This window comes from Bradysia coprophila, assembly GCF_014529535.1.
Source record: "Bradysia coprophila strain Holo2 chromosome X unlocalized genomic scaffold, BU_Bcop_v1 contig_173, whole genome shotgun sequence".
Taxonomy (NCBI): domain Eukaryota; kingdom Metazoa; phylum Arthropoda; class Insecta; order Diptera; family Sciaridae; genus Bradysia; species Bradysia coprophila.
The window spans coordinates 2,365,630-2,390,938 of record NW_023503302.1 but is presented as its reverse complement, the minus strand read 5'-3'; the positions used below and the strand labels follow the sequence as shown (position 1 = coordinate 2,390,938).

The window sequence follows — 25,309 nt, the reverse complement described above, 5'->3', positions numbered from 1 at the left end:
CGTCAAATTTTCGATTTTCATCAAATTTTCGATTTTCGTCAAATTTTCAAATTTCGTCAAATTTTCAAATTTCGTCAAATTTTCAAATTTCGTCAAATTTTCAAATTTCGTCAAATTTTCAATTTTCGTCAAATTTTCGATTTACGTCAAATTTTCGATTTACGTCAAATTTTCGATTTTCGTCAAATTTTCGATTTTCGTCAAATTTTCGATTTTCTTCAAATTTTCGATTCTCGTTAAATTTTAAAATTTCGTCAAATTTTAAAATTTCGTCAAATTTTCGAATTTCGTCAAATTTTCAGGGAATAGTCAGCACAGCGGTCACTACACAGCTTACATTACAATTCGGAATCAATGACACCTTCTCAATGATACAAACTTAACGACAAAACGTTGGCCACGTTTGGCTAAAAATGTATATGTTCTCTTCTATGAAAGCGTTTCTACACGTTAAGTTATATAGAATTTAGGTTTTCATATTATTTGCATTTGTAATGTGTGCAACATTTACAACGATTTTAATAAAAATTTGGAATACGACTTCAAATGTTACTCTTACAATGTTCATAAACATATTTCAAGGTTTCATATGAAGTAATGAATAAATTTATAGATGAAACGATATTTATTGATATCTTTTATTTTTGCATAATTAGTATAAACATTTTTATGCTCAAAATAGCGGCAGAATAAAGTCATTTGCATACATAGTCCATAACTTAAAAAATTAACAGTGTCACATCTTCACAAGAAGACGTAATATTGCACCAACTTTTTTACTTCAAAGTAAAATATGGTTTCATTGAGCGGCGTCTTACAACTAATATTGGTATCCTATGGATATAGATCGTAAGTGCGCTAGGTTAGAATGGTCCAGAGCACTGAGTATGAGTATACTAGATGCGGCACTGCACATTACGCATTTTATGCAAAGATTACTGTGTAGAGGTAGACTTTACTATTGCGAATTTTGACAACATGCACATACTTGAAACATTTCAAATCAAAGATGTGCAAAATTAGCGTAACAAAAAGACTTTTGAAATTTTTGCATATCCTAAAGTGTATAAAAAGAGACAAAATGTGGAGCCTTGATTATCAACACTATTTCTGTTCACAATTATGGACCATTTCATCATTGGTACGTATTAGCGTGTTACTAAAACAACTTTATGCAACTCAGCATCACAATGTTATCAGCTGAGTTCTTTCGAAGTTTGACACTAAGTCAATGTGCCGTTCTGAAATAATTTAGCCGCCGCCGATCCCTTACCAGTCGGCGCACCGCCGCCGACTATTTTAAAACCGGCACACACCTCTAATTTTCGTCAACTTCCGACTTAACTTCTAAAACGACTGATATCCCGGCAAAAACTCTTTCAGAGCAAAGTTGGACGCAGTCTACAGTCTATATGTGTGATAACTTCTAAAACAAGTGATATCGCTAGAGGTGACGCTGTCAGCGTCGTTACGCAAAATTGAATTTCACAGCCAATTAATTGAAATTAGCTGATCTAGTTTTCCAAACCATTCGCCCAATTTTTTTTTTTTTCAGAAAAAATTTTAACCAACAGAATTTTGACTGAAAAATTTTCAACAAAAAATTCTGCGTCGCATGTGGCAGATTAAATGTTCTCGTAGGTTTGTCCGTGAGCATCTGCCACTTTGCGACGCAGAATTTTTTGTTGAAAATTTTTCAGTCAAAATTCTGTTGGTTAAAATTTTTTCTGAAAAAAAAAAATTGGCGAATGGTTTGGAAAACTAGATCAGCTAATTTCAATTAATTGGCTGTGAAATTCAATTTTGCGTAACGACGCTGACAGCGTCACCTCTAGCGATATCACTTGTTTTAGAAGTTATCACACATATAGACTGTAGACTGCGTCCAACTTTGCTCTGAAAGAGTTTTTGCCGGGATATTTTATATGAGGAAAGCAGCAGTTACACGGTTGTGACGCACTTCAAGCATGAGTGATACTCTAAATAGAGCACTGAAACGGGACAGTGTATCAAACAAATTTTGACACTGTAAAAAAATCTGGAACAGTTTTTCATACAAAATAGTACTCTATTTGGCAGCTGCCACTCGAAGCACTTTCGCTTGAGGTGCGTTGTTGTAATACGTAAAATCAAGGAAATGTAAGATGTGCTTCGAGGCCAGTAATTGAAAAACTAAGCAAGCTGAATCACAATTCACGCCGTAAGTGTGTATAATTTGAATTTTAAGTGAACGATTCGATGAAAAAGTGAACCGAAAAGTACATTTCAGCGCTTCCTTGTATGAAAATGACTACGTTAGAAAGCACTCCGCACTTTCCATTTCGAATTTCGACCGCACTTACGGCGTGAATTCATTTTTATTTAATACAGTTAAATCAACAACATCCTTCCTTATCTCAGCTGCCCGTTTCAATGGTTGCTGAAGTAAAATGATTTTTCGACAAATTTAAATTACCAAACACTAATAACACACTTGATATATTTCGCGACAAATTATTCAAATCGACTTGATAATTATCATTCCGGAGCCACCTAGAACTACCAAAGAGTTTCCAATGATAGAAACTAATGTCCCCTGTAAATATCCACAGACCGTAGATTTGGTGAATCGGAAAAGGCGGCATCCAGCACTTCAGCATTTGAATATCCGACCGCAATATGAGTCAATTGATCCAATCCATTAAACGTCTCCTTTCGTATCGATTTGATTTCGTGGATTTCGTGGTAAAAGGAAAATCTTAGCTTTGTGAAATTTTCAAATGATATGTAATCGTCACAACTGCATGTGACGATGTCAATCGTTTTTATATTCTTCAAGGCCACCGCAACTGACACTCTCATCCATGATGACGTGAGTCGGTTTCGTGTCCGCTGGATTACATATCAAATGCAATCGATTTCAAGTTTGAACACTGCAGTAATTATCACCAAATGAATGCGAAAAAATCAACGACAACGTTAACGATACGAAATGTTTCATGTTGCACTATGATTAATACTTGACAAACAACTAAAACCGAAATTTTCGTTCTTCGCCATTTCTTACTGTTGGCTTATCTACATATAATGCTCGTTATCGTCTCATAAACCAAATATTCAAAAGACGTTATGCGTTGCACTTAGATTAGTCAAATTGAGTTCCATTCCTCAACACTTTTATATGTTTTGAGAAGATTCGGTGTATCATTGCTAACGATAAGAAACATTCAAGAGAAAATAAGCCCATCAAAGAAAAACCAAAAGACTTACTTTGTACGCCGTTCGTCTCCAACTTTGCTAATAAAAAATCTCAAGTCGGTTCGGGCTCCGGCCTTGAAAGTTCAGTCGGTAGTTAGGTCTTTCAGAAAACGTCGGCACGAACATCTCTAGGACAATCAGTGTATTAGAATCGAGGGGTGGATAAACGTAAATTCCGTTCGAACCTTGTTTTTTTTTAACAAATGTTTTCTTGTTTTTTCTGTTTTTTCTTGTTTATAAACAAAGAAAAAAACAAAAAAACATGGTACTTCTTTCGGGTTTTGTATTTTTAATTTTGTTTTTCTGTTTTCTTTTTAATTCTTCCTGTTTTTAATTTGGTTTTTCAGTTTCTTACAGTTGTTTTTTCGGTTTTCTTCTTGTTTTTTTTCTCGGTTTTTTCTTGTTTTCTTCGGTTTTTTCCGTTTTTTTTCTGTTTTTTCTTGTTTTCTTCGGTTTTTTCTTGTTTTTCTGTTTTTTATTTGTTTTGCAACAAATTTATGTTTGTTTTCTATCCCTTCGAACCTTGTTTTTTATGTTTATCCACCCCGCGATTAGAATCATTCCATTGTCAAGGTTGCCCAACTGAGAAAAAATATATATTCGGTATGTGAATCGGGACCGCGGTACGAGAAAGGACGTTATATTAGATATATTGTACAATACACCTCGATCATGGACTCTCAGTTTCATAATTGGCTCACAGTTTACGATGATTAAGTATTACAACAGAAGTTTCTCGTCGAACAGAGCAAGCTCTCAATAATATATTTACCATCAGATTTGTTTAAAAGTTGTAAGCGCGAAACAAACTCAATCGCAATAATTTGCCAAAAGATTTGAATCTGAATTTCAATTTAATCGAAGAATGTTCCGGGGTTCAAATTACATGAAACGTAGAACAAAATATTTATGGCTTCAACCGTGATATCCGACCGAATCACTTGTGTTAGACTTGGTAATATATTGAATTGAATTTTGCGAAAAACTTTCTCGCTCCTGAAGCATAATTCCTTCTCACGAATTCGAACTTTTTTTTTTCAACAAAAAAGAATGGAAAAGAAAAAATTATCATTTACGGTAAGGAAAATTTGTTTTTTTTTTTCTTCAAACAATAATGTATTGAACACAGCCCATATCTGACAACAAATTTCTTCTAATACTCTCGTAAACCGTAACCCCTACGTAACACAAAAGACGCTTATAATTTTAGCGAAAACTTTTCAATGGAAAACCTTCTCTATGCTCTGTGAATCCATTCAAATGGTTAGTCTTGTTCTTGTATACCTATGTATACAGCCGAAAACCCCCCGCGCCTCATCACCTCAAGACGAGTCTAATCCATCTTTCAGGAAAAATCCATTATACTTTTCAAATAAAACCTTAAAGTTTCCCAATTTCATTGTTATGATATAAAAGCACACGCAGCAAATACTCTAGTTGATATACCTAAGTACTACTAACAGAAAGAGGTACACCCATTCCCATCTAATATCAAATGAAAATGTTTTTTTCACAGCCTATCTGAAAATAAACAATATATATTATGCTTTGTATGTACCATTCAATAAAGCCTCTTCAAACTCTCTCTTGCTGTGCGGAATACTCATACAAAATACAGATCCTAACTATACAAATTGTATATGTATATTATACGCAGACGAAGCATTAGCAATGTGGGTTAAAGATCATTTTCGAAAATTATAAGAGTACACGCACAAAAGGTATTGAATTTTTCTCATATTTATTATAAAATTCGTTTGGAAAATATATATTTTCCATGTCAAAAGAGTATAACGCAGATGTTTCTGCTATATAAAAATTTCTGATTGATGTGATAAACATATATAAAAAGGGGTTCGATGTCACATGCATACACACCATATACTAAGTGTTGTTGTTGCTCTTCTGGTTAACAGAAAAGAGAAATCTATAATAAACGAAAAATACGAAAAATTTGATTTTTATTTCTTTTCGATATTTGATTTTCATATCTTCGGTATGAAATAAAGGAAGACCTGTCGACGACAAACAACATAGAATCTGAAAAAAAGAAAACTTTGGCATGGAAATGTCCATAAAAATGCGATACCGTTGTCAAGTTACATGACATGTGACCGGAGAGTTGTTATTACAAATAGAGATGTCGTATAATATAAAATACAATTTCTTGTCTCTAATCGTTTAGAACCGGCAAGCGCATAACGATGAAATCTGTTACTTCTGTTGTTCAATGTGTTGCCTAATTTTATATACAAAATCTTTTACTTAATTTTTTTTAACATTCATTTTACCATGTAAGACCATATGAACCGTAGGTCATTGCTTATTTAATATATTGTTGCTGCCCATAACAGATGATTAGCTTGTTTCTGAACGAAATAGTATGTTACGTCACTGTTTGTAAATATTTGTTTAGACAATTGTGAGATTTGCGGAACGAGCCGAAGGCGAGTGGGGTAATCACACGTACCTAAACAAGCATTTACAAGCAGTGACGTAACACATTTTACATGTTTGTGGACGGCAAGTGCATTTTCCCTGTCACAAGCAGTGATATAAAGTGCACTTTGCCGTGCATAAGCATGTAAAATGAAAAAATGTCCTAGTATTATCGTGGAAAAAGTGCTTAACACATTAAAGGTATAAGAACATACAATTTTTGTTGTTTTTGCGAGGGTACATAATACGTAAAAGCATATGAAAATGATTTTTAGAATTTTCTGAAAATTTCCAGAATTTGCCTTCAGCACTAGTGCGATAAAAACCCTTGCAAATCCTTTATCGCACTAATGCACTAATAAAATAGGTTCACACGACATTGCACACAGGCGGCGTAAGTTTCAAATGTCATCACTGAATTGCATGAACATTAGCGAATAATTTTTTAACTCTACAAATTAAAAAAAAAATCACTCAATTAGAGTCGTATGCAGAGGCTGCTGGTGGAAAGCAACTTTGATAGCCTCTACTCCGAAAAGGGGTTTAAGCAATGATTTAAGAGAATTTCTTGATGAACTCATTTGTGTGCTATGTATACAATCGTTTGTATACACCCTCACAGAAGCATAATAATTATTATTTAAATTGTCTTTGATTTGTCCTAAAGTATGCTCAGCACAACTTTTTTTAAGCAATATGAATTTCTCATAAATTTCCGACTGGACGAGTAAAATGAGAAAATGTTATGCAGAAACCAATTAAAGACATTGAAAATGTGTCATCATGTTCCGCCATTGTCCAGAACATGACTCTATCCGTATTGATCTCTGTTTGTGACATTATATTATTATCGGTGATAATAATGAATAATATGATTCAACAAAAAAAAAAGAAAGAAAAAGAAAACATTCTGCATGGTAAATTTGTGTATATAAATATAGCATTGAAACAGGGTAGGTGGTAAAATAATCAAAAAGGAATATATACTTCAATATAATGTAGATCTTTTACCGAACAGACACTTTTGTCAGTGTTTGACAGAAACTTGGAAAATTCAGACTGTCGTCTAGATAATTCATGACATTCTGACACATTATTTTGATTGGATATGTTTGATAAATACGATTGTTCTTTTATACGCACCAGTTAAAAGGTGATACGTGATGTAAAATATACGAGCAGCTGTTAAAGGTTCAGACAAATTTTCGGTTTTCTGATATATTTTTAGAACATTTATTGATGTTTACCTTGTAATGTCAAATTAGATCCCTTTTTTAGCCGAACGGTATTGTAGGTCATGTATGGAATAGTAGGATACAGTAAAAGCATATGATTTATGATTTATAGCTGTTCTGTTTATGTAACAAGTTGCCTAATGTTGTATTTTTGGCGCTACATGTAGGTGTGGACGTGGGGGAATGATGATTAACATGATTAACCAAATGATAATCACGTGATTAACTATTTTAATCGTCGCGTCGTAAGTTAGTTGCTAATCATAATAAATCAACGTAGTGATTAATCACTGATTCGTCTAGATCAAATTTTTTGGTCAATCAAATTGGGGCGTGGATATTGTCAATATGAACCGTGTTCCTTTAAAAATTTATATTCCAAGGAATCTACTATGTCCTTTTTCGACATTTTTATTTTGATGTGCGTAAAATGTGCGCCACAGCAAAGCATCTAGTTAATTAATGTTTTTTTGATTAGTACCATTAATGGTATAAACATCGATATAATATACTGTAGATAATGAGACACGAAGAACGAAATTTCGGAAATATAGCACATATACAAGTGCAAAAAATACGAATCACAACACAAAACGAAGAAAAAAAGGAAATTGAGAAATGCAGAGTTTAAATTATTTTCAAATATTTGTATGACATTATTTCGCGCGCTTTCTCAAAACGTAAGTTACGTTACACATACATCCATGTGATCTTTCCGCATAAAGTTGCTTTGACATTACTTATCTACCCTATATTATATCGATGGGTATAAATGTTATTCCATGGTGGTGAGCTATTTTTTAGCGACAAAGGTCGAAATTAGGTGTACGAAAACACAAAAATAATATTTTTGTCGAAGGTCGGAAATTTTGACTTCAAGAGGTGGTATCTGAGCACTTTGAGAATATTTATGCTTGATTTAAGTCAATGCTTCATTAATTATGTCACAATAAGCTTTTCAGTCTAGTAAAAAATTGCGAAATAAAGATTAAATGCACAAAGTGCGAATAGCCTTCTCTTCTTCGAGCGAACATCAGAGCGATTTTCTGCCGTACTGTCCTGTTTCTCCAATTTTTCTGATGTGTACAGCATTACAACTGCAACTTTTCAAATATGTTCAAAACAACCTCATTTTATTGGACTATTGACGGTATGTCACAACCCTAAGTAAAAACATTCCCGCATTTAACCATCTCACAAGCCACTACTTCGAATCACGAAATCATCAAAATTCGTTCGCAAATTCATTGAATAGAGCTGGAAATGTATTAATGGGACAAAATGATCATGTTGAAACCTCGTTTCAGAGAGCCTCCAGCATAAATATACTTTTGTTTTACGATTGAGAAGCCGTAAAACTTAATTTAATGAAGTCTTAGTTCGAAAATATTTATTTATTTTTTTACTTTGCGATTACCAGTCTTTTTATTTTCCATAAAATCGTTCTCTAATCAGCTACACTTTTATGGAACATTCACATACTTTCAAACATTTTACAACTTTCTTTTATTATAATAAAATACCATTTCTGGCTTTGCATGCATAAACATAGCATTTTCATGCCAAATGGTGATATCACTTATCTTTCGCATAAAACGACCCATTAAACCTAATCAAGATAAAAATTTTTTACATATCTCACTGTATTGTTGTTTCAATATACGCAAAATATAAAAAAAAAACGAAGCGAAGGAGAACATTATCAATTCAAGACAAAATCTGAAATGGATATTGATCCATCCATCCGTCTTTAATATAAAGACCATCACAGCCTTAAAAGTATTTTTATGTTGATGTTCTTTTGTTTGGTTTCCATGTGTAATGTACGGAATGCGTGTATACACGAATGAAAAAAAAAACCATCATCCCATGATTCCCAATTGATATACAACTTCATTGAACTGAATGTTGAACATTCATTGTAATCCTTTAAAAAGTTTATATTTTTCACGAGTCATTAACCAATAAATGTATTGAATCGACAGCAAACCGTAAATTTCTTACTTATCGCAGGAAAATACGTAACAATGGTTCGACACACAGACAAACATTATGTTTGGTCTCTGATTGCATTTAATCGTGCCAATAGTTTTGAAAATATTTTGCAACTTTTCGAAATCATATGTTCCAGTGCTTTCAGTATGCTATAGTTAGGTAATGTGGAACTTAGGAGTTCCATTTGAATGTACATAGTGTAACAGAAATCGTAGATCGTTGTTGCTGACCTACATCGACAAATCAGCACCGTTGTTTACGTTTAGGGGTCAGTGGCAGTTTAAAATTGCTGAAATACAGTTAAGATTGCACGTACAAATATATCACAATGGATTTTCGGCACATTGGTTGTTGACGGTATAGTACAAATTACAAATTCTGTATTTTTCGTTCTACAGCCGGTACAATCTTTTTGCTTAGTATCATCTATTTGTGAATAGATGATCATAAGATCATAAAACACAAATTTAATTATATAAGAGAACATTAGTCAGGGCCCATTGGTCGTTTTACTCGTCACTGTAGACAGCGGACGTCTGTAAAAGCTTAAATACTTAAACACAATGTAATTGTATTTTGTGATATCCAGAAGTTACCTACAAACCGAATGGGTCTGCCATGAAAGCTTAAATTATGTACGCAGTGTAAATTAAAAAATACACTGGTGGCATCATTAGGTATCATTAGGCATCAGCAGAAATGATTCTAAAGTTGCTATTCTGAGATTCATAGTTGGTTTATAATGGATTGAATAGAATTCAATACAATTTCAGTCGCATATTTTCAGATGTTTTTCTTGGTGAAAACTATCGAGAAAGCCATCATCATCATGATTCCCCCATTTATTTTTCGACATTATTATTTCGGCATTAGCATGTGCCATGTCTTATAATTTCTATTCGATTAGTTTTCTGACTGTCAATAAAAAATAACGGCAAAATTTATTGTATATGAGATTTGCATACATATCACACTGCATTGGTTGTGGCAATATGGAGTCTAGATGTCGCCCTTTATAAAAAATTTCAAGTTTTTGCGATGTATTTATGAAGCATCGTCAAGCCATATACCGAAGAGTTTGAATACGTAGTCTCTCAAATCTAAACCCATCTAAAAAACACAATTTCGTTCGCATTGACATGAAGACTGTAAAACTGTAGGACGTCGAACACATAAAAAAGTTTAATTGCGATGATTGTATACAAAAAAACAGCTGAATCAAATTCATGTCTAAATTTCACTGACGTTTACTGTCAAAAATTTTATATTTGAATTCATTTTGGATATGTTTCCAAGTATAATCTCAAATGTCTCACTGTCAAATTTTTCTGAGAATTTTATTGTGTCATTGCAAATTCACAATGACATTCTCTGAAAAAAATGACAGTGAGATGTCGTTCACTGTAACGTGTTGAGTGTAACGCGAGTAGAGAAATTGAGAAATTTATTTGCTAGAAGTTACTCATTCGTCTCGATCGGTTCAAAAAATACTTTAAGTAGCAGAGTACAAGTACAAGATGAAAATGCCTGGCGTGTTATTCCCTTGACTGAAAGGTTCACTGTGATTGAAAATGTATGAAATGCTATGAAAAACGTTAAATGTGGTTAACAAAAAATCGTTGAGGGCACGATAACTTGTGTAATTTTTAACCAATTTGGATGATTCTTTTTTTTAAATATGTGGAATTAAATGAATCAAAGAGAATATTGTAAAAATTTTACGAGTGTGAAGTTTGCGTCCAGAGAAAATCGAGGGCCGTAATTCACACGAGTCGTGACATTTTATTCACGATTGAAGGTTTTGTGAATGGGAAATCGAGGGATTATTTTTTCTCGGTCTACCAATAAATTTCTCACCATGTGACCATGTGACTTCCTTTTTTTTACGCAAAAGTGTAAGAGAAGAACATCTATCGCACTTTTTTATTTTGTGAAAAAGTCCTCGTCCCACATTCACAAAACAAACTTCGCATCTACTCTGATGTAACAAAAAGGCAATCAAACAGAATAATAGACAGCTCATACGTGTGGGAAGTTTACGGCCAGAGCGAAGCGAGGGCCGTAATCTACACGAGTCATATTTTATTTATGATTGAAAATTGAAAATTTTTAAGAAAATTGAGAGCTCAAAAAGTGGTCAAAAATAATTCCACCTTACCCTCCATAACCCTTACCCTGACTAAAAAAGTGTAAGTCAAGGGACATACCCGCCCAAAAGGTGTGACCTAGTATTTTATTCGAATAAATGAACAAATTTTAGCCCTATTGTATATTCGATTATTTAGCTAAATTCGTGCCAGTTCTAGAATGAACTTCCGCCTGGTTAACTTCCAAAAGCTTAAGAGAACAAAGTTAGGCGTTCGCTTACCTGATCTCTCCTCCGTACATTACATAGCCTTTCTTCCAGGTGAAAATTGAAGCAATAAGCATTTCAGTCACGTGAAATCTGGTTTTGATATGATAGCACCTGATTCATTATTCGTTTTAGAACTTTAAACTAAACCGACTAAACCTTACAAAAAGTTGTTATTTTTCATAGAAAATTTAGCAAATTTCGAAGATCACCTAGTTCACAGCACTTACGTGGTATTATTACGTATTTCATGGTTTTTATGCCATTTAAATGTTCGTAAATGTCAGACCATAATACAACGACGTTGTCGTAATACAGTTATTTATGCCATCGATTGATAAATGCTTTTAGTTTAGGAGAGACCGGAGGCAAGTCTCGATCCTCAAGTAATGAGATACTTCTTAGCATGTGGTCAAAATAATCAACGCTTTTGTTGGTGACTGAACAAGGACAATTTTCTGTGGTACAAGGGCACACACATATACGTAACGACAATAAAAATACTTTGCGTCACTACTAGAGACTGCTGAGAGAGTCAAAGTACGAAGTTGAGATCATAACCACCAGTATGGTGATGGCAATGAGTATATTCAAAAAATAAAGTAATTTCCCTGTGTCCGACACAATAATAATTTTGCTGGAAATTTGTGGTGGTGGAAACAATTAACATAATTTTTAACTAGTGACTCATTGCGTATTACTCATACAGAAAGTTTGGGCAACACAACATTTGGAAAAAAAACCGAAATCACGACCAAACCACAAAATTTTATCGCTTTCGAAAAAGCTTTTATGACCTATCTGCACATTACATACCCATTTTCATAGTCATCCAAAATAACCACATGTTGAAAATTAATTTTAACTGCTAGCTGTGAGCCAGTAAAAGGGAAATCAATAACATATATTTCTGACCAAAAGTTCAAGCTGGTAGCACGTAAATTTTGTCGGTCCAGATGTTTCTGATGGTTTTGTCTATGTAGTATGCACATTTTATAAAATATTTTACTTCTCTCCTAAAAGCTTTTGTGGTTCTACAATTTCAGAAACCAATGCTGCCGTTAATGTCTTTTTGTATTTTGTTTCCACGTGACCGCAATTGAATATGTCTTTTTTCATTTTATACTCAGATTTGGTTCTGCAGTATTTATATTCCGAAGGCATGGAGTTGTCATATGTGACCGTGTCAGTTTTTTGTTTTAAGCACAATACAAAGGATGTTCGGTTATGTATAAGTATACAAAAGAACTGAATTCAGCTTTCGGTAGACTTTACGGCAGAAAATTTTACTGTTTCTAATAAAATGGTTTAGTTATAGATAAATCGGATCCGGAAGCTTACATTTCAATGTTTTGTTGGAACTATTGTATCTGCTTAAGGCTTAAGGGTCAGTTATTTGCTTTGTTGCAAAATTTGCTCGATGTGATCAATAAATTACATTAAAAGTAATGTGAAACTATAATACACATACACGTCCTAAGCGGTGCATATCACATTGGGAAAATCGGATTCTGTATCAATTATTAAAGTGGCTTGAAATAACTCGAATTCAAATTTAATTGAATCGATAAGTGATTTTATCATCAAAGTGAATTATATATATCATGAACTGTGACATGGCACTGGTACATAACAGTTAGTTTGTGATGTTCTTATAGTTATTATATCTGCTCACTTTTACGAACATAGTATAGTATTATCATCTGCCGTAATGTTTCATACCGTTAATGTTCCAATTAAAATTTCACGAAGTACCTCTACACAATTTGATTATTATTTTAATAACAAGCGCTACACCATCAGCTCAATGTTTCATTTCACGGGCTTGTGACTTGAGAATGATTATTCTACCTTCTCGAAATTCTGCACCTGCCAAACTTATGTTTAATTATTATTAAAATGTTAAAACATTTCACGGGTGTGAGCGTTTCAAAAGATTATCGTGCGTATTCAAATGCTCGGCAAAGCTTGGATAGACCTGTACACACCGAAACTACTGTAATTATGTTCTGATTCCGTTTGGTTTACGTTCAACCCAGAAAAGAACACCCGAAATAAGACAATTAATGAGTGTGGGAAGGCGTATCAAAATTGTCCATTTATATAACCTTTTTGAATTGACTTTCCGAGACTCGACACGGAAACTCGAATCTATCGTTTTCGCACTAAAACGTTATAAATTTCTCAATCAAAATGTCAAGTCTCAATTCACCCCCCAAAAAACACTCGGCATACCCTACAATAATCGAAGTGTGTATACCACTCATTCTGGTGTGTGAACGAAATACACGTTCCGAAATAAAACGTATTGTGTCCCACTAACCTTTTATTTCTCTCCGTCAGGATAATCGCATTATATGCCTTTTACATAATGTAGTTTTATTGTAAGAGCATTCGACATTTTTTTTTTTACTTGTTTCGTCCTTTTTATAGGCATTTCCATTCCTGCAAGGTGGATGTGTATAGAGTGAGATATAAGAAGGACACACAAGTCTATGTACGCTACGTAAAATGAATTTCTTCTTAATACCTTACAGTCATATGAACTCTTTGCCCAAAAAATTACAGGCTATTTGTATTATTCATGTTTTATGTCTATTCCTTTGAAAAAGGGAAAATTAGAGATATGGAGCATGTATGGGAGGCAAGAAAAAAAAACCGAACTAAGGATCGATTTCTGATTTCTTTCTACTATTTATTTTGTATTGTATGAAAATATCCCAGAGGAGAGAGGGTTAAACGTGACCTGCACACTGATAGTTAGAATTTATTTTTTTCAAATTCGATGGAATGTGGGTTTTATGCCTCATATAGGTGGATTGTTGAATTACATGGGGATATTTTCTACGGAAAATCTGTCGTTGAATTTATTATTTTTTGAGGTGAATGTAATCAGCTATATTTGTGTGTTATGTTTCGTGATATGGAATCGTTGTGTGTACACTGTTGTATGAGATTTATTTTTTTATTATTTTTTTATAGAAAGCCCTGTAGAAAGCAATAAAGATTTGTTTTATGTGTTAACAGCGTCAAGCTTGGCAATAGGAAACAATTTTTATTAAAAGCATATTTTCACTCGAACTTAACATTTATCCAACTAGAAATTCTGATGACACACCAATCCATACATGAAGTCTATCAGTTCATGGAATGCAAAGGATATAATTTTAAAACTTTCAAAGTCTGAAGCTTATCAAAAGTACAGTTATCGAAGTATTTTCTACAGATTGACACATAATGTTTTAGTTTCAACATGCGTTTTGTCAAAAAGCTTCGCTTAGAGCTCAACGCCAATTTAGTCTCTTGTAGAACAATTTTAAAAGAGTTGAGTGACGCAATCGAACATCGATTCCTGTGTCTGACAATTCTGCATAAAATTTTCTGGAGATTGTATCGCATTGGTAACGCTTAAAAGTTCACTGAGGCTTGATTATTTGGGAGGTTGCAGTGATTGCTTCAACGATGTGCACACTGAATTCTAGCCTACATTTAGGTGAGAATTAAGCGCCTATCTCCTAGAGCATTTGCAGACTGTACTTGTTATTGTCAATAAAAGACTGATCGTGAGGTCTCTAAATAGACCAAGATTAGTTTGTGGAGGCTCCTCAAAAGAGAAGCAGAAACCCAGGTTGAAGATCATTCGTTTCCAACTTCCTGTCAGTAGAGAAATTTCCCGATTTTCGTTAGGAGACGGTTTTCATCTAAGCAGACAAAACCAAATATACAAAATGCTATTAAGATCAATGGACCATTTGCAAATTTGTAGCCAACATTTAGGCGGAAATATATTCGTTTTTCTTTGATTTCTCTGAGCCAAAATCTTTGAAAAAGTAAAATCATTAGAACACGCAAAAATGTGTTTCTTTTACCGGAAAATTGGTTTATAAATGGACACAATCTGCAAAGGTTTCTCTAACTGGGATACGCTATCACCCACAAACCAATTTTTCTTTTATGTGCTTTAATGGTTTTACTTTTTCAAAAAAAGCTTTTTATTCGGAGAAATCATCAAAAAGCGAATTTTTTTTTGCATAAATGTAGGCTACAAATTTGCAGAGGGTCCATTGCTCTTAACCTCCCAAACGCGAAAAAATGGGAATAACATAATTTTGTTGGTAATACCATCATTGCATTCGCATCCATCCCGGTATGAATAACGAAACTAGAAAAAATGGTTGTTGTCTTTTGTCCAAGGAACTTTATATAGTAGTCTAACTCGTCGTCCTCGGGATCGTACTGTAACTTTTCTCGTTTGTAGTTTTTATAAAAACTGCATTGTAAAAATTCTAATTAAAAAATGGTTTTGTGTAGATTCGTGAAAAGTAACAATAGTTATTTGTTCAACGAGGGATGAAAAAAATGTCCCGATGTAAACACAACGTTTTTTTTACAACAAAAGGTTTAGAAGTTTCCAAGAGGAGAAAATGACTATGTTCTCGCCTGCGTTGTGAAAATCTATATTTTTGATGTTAATTACAAAAATATAACGACCTAAAATGTGAACAAATAGCTGACTTTTTTTTTGTAAAATGATGCGAACTCGTATAATTAAAAAGTATGACCTGAGTGCGACATACAGGTTCAGATCCGTCAATATAAATAGGATATATGGGTACATAACGGCAAATGCATGGTAAAGTAGCTAACGACGTGGCGATGTGAACCGCTTTGACTGCCTATGATTTCATCCAATATTGCATAACTCAAGTAAATTGCAACTGCTAAATAATAAAAAAAAAGTCGTAATTGCTTCTAAATTCTGTCTGCGGCCTCGAGTGACAATCTACACATCTAGTGCCTAAAAAAGCATTTATCACTCGGTTGTATAAACGTACTTTTATTGTACTAACGCAAGGCAAGTTTCGTATTTTGGTATTTTATCGTACCAGATGTGAATCGAAGATGAGTTGACAACATTCATGTGCGACAAAATACCAACATGTGATTAGCGTTTTGAAGGTACCTAAGTAACAATATTATGAATGACCTAAATGTTGTCGTTGGTTATAGGGAAATGCCGTTTGGAAACTAAAGCTCCAATGTAATAGATTTTCCTATAATTACATTGTGTCATAAATTTAGCAGCCCTCTACTTTTTTGTGGACCAACTTCACTGCTATTGCTTTACGTGGATATTTTACCTGGCGCCTCTACAGGCCAACCGAGGTTCCCAATCCTGTTGTTACAATGTTCATTACGGTGAGCCATGTTACAAAAATTTAACTGGAATACTGTTTGACGCGGATAAATTTCGTCGATTCGATGTAAAGATTAATTTACGAAATACTTGGAAATCATATTGTCGTATCGTAGATACATAAGACGTGGATACCTGTCTCATTACGACTCTGGCAATACTGTTAAGAGGATCTACAAAATCAATTACCGTGGAATATGCCGGATAGAAAATATAATCAATTTGCAACATTTTCCACTGAAACGCATGATGCATATCGAAATGCCAATTTTGCACATTCTATTCTTCACATTTGACATGTTGATGGTTTTTAAGCCTTAAAATCCCAATCCAGCTTATTCAACTTTAGGCAAAGCCAAAACGACATTTTTTTATTTGAATTGTGACGAATGACGATGATTTTAGTTGCAATTATACACATTTTTTTCGAGTTTAATGATTTTCAAATTAAAAAGTTATGCCGTGGTAATTAAAAGAGAAAAATATTTAAAATTCAAATATGTGATGAGGGTGAACGCAGTGGGTGTTTACTTTGAAAATATAAAAAAATGTCGGTAAAAATTATTCACATCTTCGAAAATTATTTTAAAAATAAAATCGTTTTTGATGAATTGAGTGTGCGATAAAAACCATTCGACCATTTACAGCGGATTTCAAGCCGTTGTATTAGCAGATTGAATATAAGAAAAAGAATTGAGGCAGATGTAAGAAACAATATTAAAATCGTTGAACAGTAAATAACTGCGGTTGAAATATTCATTTTCCTAACTAGTGTGAACATGTCGCCGAAAAAACTTTGTTCCTAAGTTATGCTAAAGGGATTTTTTAGCGAATTAAATTCTAGAACTCGCCTCCGGCTCGTGCTGGTAATGTCTCATTCCACATTTCTGAAAGCCATGCGTTACGAAATAACTATTTCTCAACTAAAATAAACGTAAAAGGCGTCATGGTGAGCGGACGTGTGTTTCATTCGACTCACTTTTTATCAACTTTTCCATTGAAAATTACAACTACTTTAGGTAACTATTTTCGTTGTTTTCACTCACTTTTTCATTTTATCGGTGAGTGAAACGACTGTAAATAGTACACGTTCACTGATCTTAAAAGAAAACTATCACGCGATCTGGTATCACTAAACTTTCACCTAAACTAGGATGACGTCCGACTTTCGCCAAATAAACTGTTTCCGCCCAAGATACTATTTACGCAGAGAAAATTAACACCAGAAATTACAGAATCTCTATACAATCTGAGTGTCCCAGGCCGATTGAATCATATAAAAAGTGTAGGAGCGTATACAACAAACCCATGAGAAAATGAATACAGAGAAGAGCATCAATGTAGTTATGATGTTTGTGCAAAACATTTGTATATTTTTCGTCGACGAAAACAGAATAAACTGAAAGTTTTCGAGAAATTATAGATTGAAATTGAATTGAATTTATTTCCCTAGCGAGGGACGTATACATAACGAATGCATCGATTTCGAAAAACCAATATAGTTATTACCTCGGTTGTTACTGACAAATTTATTGATGTTTATCAATAAAATTCAAATTGGAACAGAAAGTTCTTGAAAGAAATTAAAATGAGAAAACGAATAAATGTGAGGTGCACTGGGAGCTCAGTACGAATCAAAGGAAAATCTAGTTTTTGAACGTTTGTCATTCCTTTTATGGAAAAATTCTTTTAACCGAATATCTAATTTATACAGACAAATCGAAAAATCCCCTATTTTATTGAGAGGTATTTCTTTGTATGATCGTTCTTACTCAATTATTTCTGGTTGCACTAAAAGATTCTAAAAAGGATTAGGGTGGCGGCATCAAAAAAATTTACAATGAAAAAACAATGTGCCCGACTGCTATTAGTAAAGTATTGTAAGTACAATAGGCCCAAGTGGATGGCCTCCGTGCGTGTTCGACTAGCTCGAACTACAACCTTTAATAATTAATGAGCCATCAGAACAGTCGGAGCGTTTGCTGCGACTGAGCCCCGTACGAACCCGTATATATATTGCGTACGTGACCCTAGTGCGTCTGTCACCCTACTTTGACCGTAGACCTATTGCACCCGTAAACGTAGTTGAAGTCAAATTATTATGAAATGTGTACATCTTAGAAATTGCGCATAGCGCAATTACGAAGCCCCGTACGACGTTACTTTCAAATGTAACACAAATTTCAAGTTGACCTAAAATTTTAATTTATTGAGAGGCCTAAGGCCTAGTTACGGCCTTAGTCCAACGACCCAAATTTTTTTTTTTTTTCAACAGTATTCTATTCGGCCTTCGATTACCTTCCAAATGAAACAAAAATTAGGAAAATCGGATGAAATTTACTCGAGTTATATGCAAAATACACTTAGGGCCGAGTAGCGGGCTTAGTCCAACGACCCAAATTTTGATTTTTTCAACCACATTCTATTCAGTGTTCAACTACCTTTGAAATGAAAAAAAAAATTAGGAAAATCGGATGAAATTTACTCGAGTTATATGTAAAATACACTTAGGGTTGAGTAGCGGCCTTAGTCCAAGGACCCAAATTTATTTATTTTTTCAACAACATTCTATTCGGGGTTCGATTACCTTTCAAATGAAAAATAAATTAGGAAAATCGGATCAAATTTACTCGAGTTATATTCAAAACACACTTAGGGCCGTGGAGCGGCCTTAGTCCAAGGACCCAAAATTTAAAACGTTTTTCGCCACATTATATTCGATTACCTTTCAAATGAAACAAAAATTACGAAAAAAGAATGAAATTTACTCGAGTTATATGCAAAATACACTTAGGGCCGAGTAGCCTTTCACTTCTAGGGCCCTAACTCACGGTCCATTCACCCGATTTTAATAAACTTTTTTTTCCTGGATCGGTATCGACCTAAAATTTTGCGTCACAAGTGGCAGATGTTGAGGAAAGTACTTTTAAGATTTTTTTCAAAATAGGCAAGAATACGTCCTAATACGTCCGAATCATCTGCCACTTTGTGACGCAAAATTTTTTTTGGTAAAATTTTGTTTCTAGAATTTCTTTGGTCAAATTTTTGCTGTTACAGTTTTTGCGTACAAGCGGAGAATGCGTCACCTCCAGCGATATCAGTTGTTTTGGAAGTATGCACAGGGACTTGCGTCACTTTTACTCTTTTGAGTGTTTTTGACTGATTATTAATGTTGACCAGAGGTGTTCTATACACTCAAAAGGTATATTAATATCAACCGATCCCATATAATCACAATGAATAATCATTGTATAAATACTGAGTTGCTGATTCATTTTATTCCTGATGTCTACCGTACTTATTCGTAATCATTCAGATAACGGCTAGAAATTCTATTTTAAGATGGTTTTATCGCAACGTCAATTACGTGTGTGACAAAACGACTATTTTTGTGGTATTTCTTTCTTAATGGGATTGCATATGTATGTGACTCCGTGGCGCAATGGTAGCGCGTCTGACTCCAGATCAGAAGGTTGCGTGTTCAATTCACGTCGGGGTCAATAATTTTTATTATTATTACGACCACCGAGATGGTAGCAGCAAATTTCCTCGTTTTTTTAAGAGACTAACTGGATTGTTCAGACTGTTCAGAAGGTAATATGGAATTTTACTTCAGAGGACGAATAACTTTAAATCTTTCGATCCGTTGATGTTGTAATAATATTAATAAGAAGTCACTTAGAAATGCATAAACCCAACGCACTTCAAGCATGAGTGATACTTTAAATAGAGTACTGAAACGGGACAGTGTAGCAAACAAATTTCTGCCCCACAAAAAACATGAAACATTTTTCATACAAAATAGTGTCACTCGAAGCAATTTTGCTTGAAGTGCGGTGATAAACCTTCTCCTTCGATAAATTAAATAGAACTCATCATGAGGTACAAAAATAGCACTTACACTTGGGGCAAATGATGGAAATGGTTCATATTGTGTGAAATTTGCCTTGAGGTAAAGTTTTGGATCCGTGCAGTAAAGTTAACTATACCTCACGTTTTTGAATAAATGAATTGAATAGAAAAAAACATTTGTAGAGTGCTATAACGTTGCCGTTTATTTACTTTAATACGTTTTTTGTGAACTCAAGACACCCCTATATGTTACATTTCATTGCTAAGAAAAACCACTCAAATTTAGTACTGCATTTCAAATTGTACATCGCACAAATAATCACAGATGGCATAACTATACCAAGCTCTGCATCACATATTCCTACCTGCTGGAGAACACTTTCGTTATAACTTGGGGAACACTCAATTTAGGGGATATTTTAGTCCTCACTTCCAATAACACATGCGCGTGAGCTGCTTTCTAAATTGGAGTAAAACAACTTCCCCATTATTAACAGGAAACATGCAGTTAAGCGAGTCCATTGAACGACTACATCCTTATGGTCAAAGTCAATTCCTCTGTTTTATATACATCCAAAGTGGTTATCATCAAAACGATTTAGAACGACTTACACTAATGGCACACTTGTAGAGTCAATGCATATGATGCTTATTACGATCTTGGAAATCTTAATTTGAAATTTTACTTGTAATGGTGCCGTAATAAATTGGACCACAAGCTGAGATTTTCAATGTCGACATCCCAGCTTGATCATATGTTTTACATTTCTTTTTACGTGATGATATATAATCGTAGGATGCCGGCTGACCGTATACAGCCCTATAATATATATTAAGGCTATTTAGTACTATTCGCACGCGAAGTCAGATAAATGAAGTCATCGTTGTGTGAATTTAAATGAAGGTCCTATCTGTCCTAATCAGTCCAAAATTCTTCATATTGAAGCCTTTTACGATAGGACAATGTTCCACGTTTGTTTGTAGATTTTGTATTCCGTCAAGCCATTTGAATAAATAAATAAAATGTTCCACGTTGCACGCGGTGCGAAAAGTCTCTTTATAAAACTTTGGATATTTTATCTTCTTTATCGAAAAACGAGTGATACTTCTACAAAATGTAATGATAAAGGAGTGAGTGATACATACTTTTACAAAATGTAACTAGGAAGAAGTGATAATTCCTTTTCAGAGTCATTGGTAGATTTGCGTCCTGATTTAATAATTTTCCCATCTGCACACGAAGAATAATTTTCTGTTTTTGGCTAACTCAAAGGTGCGACACAATATATAGTTTACGAATCTCAAACTTGACAACTTATTGAAAACATCTTTCTCAAGGTGAAGGGAAATGCTCAATGCGATGGAGATCGGACTGAATTTACAGCAGACTTTGATATTAAAAGTCCCAACTCTTCGATGTCAAAACTTGAGGATTCTCGAAATGCAGTTGAAACTTTACGCTTGGGGTAATTCTTCCTATTATTTATTGAATAATACATATAGGTAGACTACCTAGAGGAATTATGACCCGAAATTCACTGAAAAATTATATCACACACACCACCAACACGAAAACGTCATCTTTGCTTCTTTCGACGTTATGAGTCCCTTTAATTTTGACATTAAGAGTCCCTTTTTACTGTCTGTACGCGAGAGTGCCCTTGGAATAATATCATCTGTGCGTTGATTGAATATAAAACATATTTGAATAATATGGCACTTGATGATCCTATACCGCTACGATGGGTGGAAGTTATTCCACGGTGGCTTATTTCAAGCCGCTAAAAGTGCTGGGTTCGAATTGACATGTCCGAAGATAGTCCAAGTCCAAAATTTAGAACCCGCCTCCTGTATGATAATGAACCCGCCTCTTTTCAATTGAAGTTCATACCTTCAACGGTAAAGGCGTGTCTAACCAAAGTTAAATGGGCGTGTTTTTAAAATAAGCAGTGCTCGACTCTTAATTCTGGACAGTCCAACCTTTTCTACGACTCTTAATTCTGGACAGTCCAACTTTTTTCTACGACTCTTAATTCTGGACAGTCCAATTTATTTCGTACGAATCAATTCTGGACTGTCCAACTTTTTCTACGACTCTTAATTCTGGACTGTCCAACTTTTTTCTACGACTCTTAATTCCGGACAGTCCAATTTATTTCTACGACTCTTAATTCTGGACTGTCCAACTTTTTCCTTCGACTCTTAATTCTGGGCAGTCCAATTTATTGCTACGACTCTTAATTCTGGACTGTCCAATTTTTTCCTTCGACTCTTAATTCTGAACAGTCCAACTCTACGACTCTTAATTCTGGACAGTCCAATTTATTTCGTACAAATCAATTCTGGACAGTCCAACTTTTTCTACGACTCTTAATTCTGGACTGTTCAACTTTTTTCTACGACTCTTAATTCTGGACTGTCCAACTTTTTCCTTCGACTCTTAATTCTGGACAGTCCAACTTTTTTCTACGACTCTTAATTCTGGACAGTCCAATTTATTTCGTACGAATCAATTCTGGACAGTCCAACTTTTTTCTACGACTCTTAATTCTGGACAGTCCAATTTATTTCGTACGAATCAATTCTGGACTGTCCAACTTTTTTCTACGACTCTTAATTCTGGACAGTCCAACTTTTTTCTACGACTCTTAATTCTGGACAGTCCAATTTATTTCGTACGAATCAATTCTGGACAGTCCAACTTTTTTCTACGACTCTTAATTCTGGACAGTCCAACTTATTTCGTACGAATCAATTCTAGACAGTCCAACTTTTTTCTACGATTCTTTATTCTGGACAGTCCAACTTTTTCCTTCGACTCTTAATTCTGGACAGTCCGACTTTTTTCTACGACTCTTAATTCTGGTAGAACCTAGAACGTATGGAACGAAGAAAAACAAGAAGCTGAAGAATGTTACATCACTATTTGGGAACTAATGTTTTGGCTGGCAAGTGTGACACTTTTGTGTAACGAGTCGAAGGCGAGTGGAGTAATCACACGGGCCTAAATAAGCTGACGTACTACATATTAAATTTTAGCGAGCGGTAAGCACACTTTACCAGTCCTGTTTTCGTGATTTAATATTCGAATAGCAGTGCTTTTTGATAGATTTACGCTAAGTATTTGCGATGCGATGCGAAAAGCATCGACGCTACGTCATGAATCAATTTTCAAAAATCTGGTAGCTATGTGACCGATTATTTCGTGTCTGTTAATTTGTGATAGTACATTAGGCTCTAGAGGCTGCAGGCCGTGTGTCATAATACACATCGTGAGCCTAATCAAGTACTTCGCACTCGATGTCATAAATAACTATTATAAATTCACGTTGTATGTGTGAGCCTTGAAGGTATTGCAACGTTCGACTCATTTCACTCGGTACAGAAACACGAATTACCTCTGAATAATGAAAAAATACGGCGTGGAATTTTGATTTTGCAGCTGAAAATTCCGGTTTCCGTGATCGGGTGTTAAATATTAACCTTCAACTGATTACTAATCAATAAATCACATAAAGCAAAAAATTTTAGTCTAACATTTAAAACTTTGCGCCGCATCTTTCCAAACATTTTGCATAGTGTCGATATTTCAGATATTTTTCGCGAACTGTGTTACTAGCGTTACTAGCCTAAAGAATCTACAGGAAAAAGTTGGACTGTCCAGAATTAAGAGTCGTAGAAAAAAGTTGGACTGTCCAGAATTAAGAGTCGAGTACTGCCTATTTTAAAGAAATGCCCATTCAACTTTGGTTAGACACGCCTTTACCGTTGAAGGTATGAACTTCAATTGAAAAGAGGCGGGTTCATTATCATACAGGAGGCGGGTTCTAAATTTTGGACTCGGACTAAGTTCGGAGATATTCGAATTGCCTAAAGTAATATTCATTGGACAAGCGCGTAATCAGTGGTGATCTACTGCTAAAAGATTATGTAACTTTTTTTTAAGGTTTCACTTTGATTTGAAAACATTTATTTATCAAAAGATCACAAATAATTTACAAAATCAAGCGATCAGACTGACAAAAACATCAGCGTTCGAAATGCAGCGAAACACGGCATTAGCGGACCGTGATTTGAGCAAAACCGGAAGTGGCAGCTACCCAGTCGACCCGTCAAAATAGCATCCACCTTATGCTATTCGAAAAATCAATTACTGTAAAATGCTGCGTGAACGTAGGCCAGGAAAGTGACATGACATCAACGTGAGGATGATTTAACCCTGGAACGAAAAATCTCACGAGAATTACTAGTTCTATAAATGTCAGTAAACTTTTCAGATTCTCTGCAAGTAGCAGCGATAGGTTCGTTATAACCGTAAGAAGTTCTGTGGTACGGCAGTCGGAAAACTCCAACGCGACGAAGCCCGTAAGAGTGCTCAGGTACATACATATAAGAGTCAAAAGCAGCAGCCAGGTTGGGCGATTTAACCTTCTCCACAAGAACATCATACAAAAAGAAAACGCGGGTATGTTTCCTTCTGGTAGACAAGCGCGCGATCCCCCTTGAGAGCATAAAGAACAAACCTCTTCTGGACAGATTCAATGACGCTGTCAAGTTCTTCACTGGAAGACCAGACTACAGACGCGTACTCCAGATGAGACCTGACGTGAGCACTGTAGAGACTGGTAAGACATCTCACGTCCATGAAATCAGCACACATCCTTTTCAAAAAACCCAGCATAGAAAAAGCCTTAGCAACCTTTTTGCTGATATGAGGTTTAAAAGTGAGCTAGGAGTCCAGCAAAACATCAAGGTCTAAAATCTAAGATACTCTGGATAAGGCAACGTTGCCGATAGAGTAATCGAAAAGAACCGTCTCTTTTTTCCTAAAGAAGGACACAACCTTGCACTTGACAATGTTAATAGTCATAGGATTCTCGACACACCATTCCGCAAATGCATCGACGTCCGACTGAAGGTCAATGGCATCAGAAACCGCGTTAACAACGTGGAAGAGTTTCAGATCGTCAGCAAACAGTCGGCTTTCTTCAGAACATTCGT

The 25,309-nt window shown here is 34.8% G+C and overlaps 1 non-coding gene across 1 annotated transcript; it reads left to right on the top strand.

The window, feature by feature from the left end:
* The first annotated feature begins 19,884 nt into the window (after positions 1 to 19,884).
* On the top strand, positions 19,885 to 19,956 carry Trnaw-cca. Its single transcript has one exon. It is a non-coding gene; the product is annotated as a tRNA-Trp (tRNA).
* The last annotated feature ends 5,353 nt before the right edge of the window (positions 19,957 to 25,309 follow it).